This window comes from Mandrillus leucophaeus, unplaced genomic scaffold (assembly GCF_000951045.1).
Source record: "Mandrillus leucophaeus isolate KB7577 unplaced genomic scaffold, Mleu.le_1.0 Scaffold262, whole genome shotgun sequence".
Taxonomy (NCBI): domain Eukaryota; kingdom Metazoa; phylum Chordata; class Mammalia; order Primates; family Cercopithecidae; genus Mandrillus; species Mandrillus leucophaeus.
The window spans coordinates 529,586-532,456 of NW_012102721.1; positions in this window are offsets into that span (position 1 = coordinate 529,586).

Below are 2,871 nucleotides of genomic sequence, written 5' to 3' on the forward strand. Positions count from 1 at the left end.
AAAAAAAAAGGAAAAGAAAGGGGCCTGGGCGCAGTGGCTCACGCCTGCAGTTCAAGCACTTTGGGAGGCCGAGGCGGACGGATCACGAGGTCAGGAGATCGAGACCATCCTGGCTAATACGGTGAAACCTCGTCTATACTAAAAATACAAAAAAAAAAAAAAAGAAAAAATTAGTCGGGCATGGTGGCGGGCACCTGTAGTCCCAGCTACTCGGGAGGCTGAGGCAGGAGAATGGCGTGAACCCGGGTGGTGGAGCTTGCAGTGAGCCGAGATCGGGCCACTGCACTCCATGCACTCCAGCCTGGGTGACAGAGCGAGACTCCGTCTCAAAAAAATAAAATAAAAATAAAATAAAATAAAAATTTAAAAAGAGGAGCCTTGGTTGGCAGGAACAGGAACAAGGATGGGGGAGAGCCATCATTCTAAGAAATAGTTGACAAGCCATTGTTCTGAGAAATGGTTAACCAAAACCAACCCACCTGCACAATACCCTGTTCCCAAACACCTTGTTTTGCACATAGACCCAGCAGCATGACCCTATCAGCAGGTGACCTCTCCAGCACAACCCTATAAAACTTCCCTCCAGCCCCTGACTCTTCGCAGACATCCTCCTCTCCGCTGTGCTCCTCATTGTTCTCTTGCAATGTATCTTTGTACTTTGTACCATAAATCTGCCTTTCTTTACCCATTACTGTCTTGGTAAATTCTTTCACTGCCTACAAGCTGGACCCAGCCGGTCACACCAGCAACATTTTGGTGGTCCATACAGAGACCCCTCCCCTATTCACCCCTTTTCCTCTTCTCCAACTCCAACCTCTTAGTGGACAGCATCCAAGCCTGGAGACATCTGATGGCCCCCAACTGGGGCTACTCCCTGGTAGACCAGAAGGCCCCAGTGGAAAGACGTTTGACCATCACCGTCCGATCGAGTGAGAGTGTAGAGTTTCCTTTCCTTTCCCGTCTTCTGGTGGACAAACTCTAGTATCCCTCTGGCAACTGATGGTAACTGGCCAGGGCCACTCTCTGGTGTAGCCTAAAGGCCAAGGAGTAAACAGGTTTGGCTGCCTTGCTTGGAAGGGAGGATGGTCCTCTCCTAACCCTTCTGGTCAAAAGTCCCCGATCCCTACATGCAGTGCAAGAGGCAGCGGCAGCTTGACCAGGAGAAAACCCACACACATTTTGGGGAACTCAGACCTCCTCCTTCTCACTCAAAATTTCTCCTGTGAAGAAAGTCAGCCATCCTTTCCTGGACATTTTAAGCAAGATGATCCCAAACAGCACCAGAACAGTGAGTCTTCCCTCAACCTTTTCCCTTTACACCTGGATTCAGCACGCAATATAATTTGTACCTGGACTGACCTGGGGCTGCTCACCCTGTGTTCATCTATCCAGTGTAAGGCTCTCGTGCTGAGAGGTTCTTCCCGACAGGTGGGATGCTCCTTTGGAAAGTGCCTCTCAAGCCTCCTCAGTGGACATAAGTGGAACCCCCTTTCCTTGGATGGAGGCCCCAAGAGAAATTGTGCTTTGTGTCCCTGGTAGACATTCTTTTCCAATCTCCCCATGGGACAAAGCCCTTCCATTCTCTCAGACTCAACTCTGGGCTGCATTAGAAAACATTGGGATAAACTTGACCCCCAGACTCTCAAAAGGAAACATTGAATTTTCTTGTGTAATACAGCATGGCCACTACTCCTACTGGCTTCCAAATGGGACCCTTGCCCCCAATAGTATTTTGCAGCTTGACCTCTTCTGTCATAATTCCTCTAAATGACTTGATATTCCTTATATCTGAGGTTGTGTAACTCTTTCTAAGTTTGCTCTCCACTCCCTTACATGGTTCCTTCCTTTACTAGGACAGCTGCATTTATACTTCTACTTCTCCTCTTCAGTCCTTTGTCTCTTTAATTTGCTGGTTAAATTTGTTTCTTCCAGAATGTAGCAACTCCACAGCAAACTCCTAATGATGCAAGGATATCAGCCAATCACCTTCAGAGAACCCCATGAATCTCCTCTAGACTCAATGGGTATCAATTCCATATTAATACGCTCTTTCTTCCTCAGTTCTATCCTCCAGCAGCATCTAATAGACTAAGTCCCATAACTAGGGACAGTAATCCACAGGGTCCCCTAACAGACCAACAATCATAGGTAGGGCCCACACTGTGCCCACAGTCAGCAGGAAGCAGTTGAAAGATCAGACCTCCATATTAATGCCAAATATTTGTCATCGTTGTTCTGTCAGGGTGGAACATGGAGTCCTGGTAAGTTAATACATACAAGAAAGGGGCTCTAGCTGGCAGGAACAGGAATGAGGGTTGGGGAGAGCCACTGTTCTAAGAGATGGCTGACAAGCCATTTTTCTGAGAAACAGTTAACCACAAACAACCTACTTGCACAACATCCTTTTCCCAAATACCTTGTTCCACATGTAGCCCCAGCAGCATGACCCTATCTGTGCGTAGCCTCTCCAGCATAACCTTATCAAACTTCTCTGCTATGCTGCCTGTTGCTCTCTTGCAACGTTATCTTTGTATTTTCTCTAATAAATCTGACTTTCTTAACCCACAACTGTTTTGGTAAATTCCTTTACTGCCTGTAACACCAGCCCCAGCCTATCACACCTGTGACAGATGGAGAGGATAAAGTACCTTTACTTCTCTCTCCTCACCCTCAGTAGCATGCCAGTGATCCTCACTGGCCAAACACAACAAGAGGGCAGCCAGCAAGGGAGCCTGGGGCCTGCCATCTGCATGGGCGATAATCCTGGGGGCACAGGCAGAGCCAACATGAGTGGGCCATCCTTGTGAGAGAGGGCACATGAAGCATGATGACCACAGCTCTTTGTGTAACCAAAAATTAGTGTTCCACACT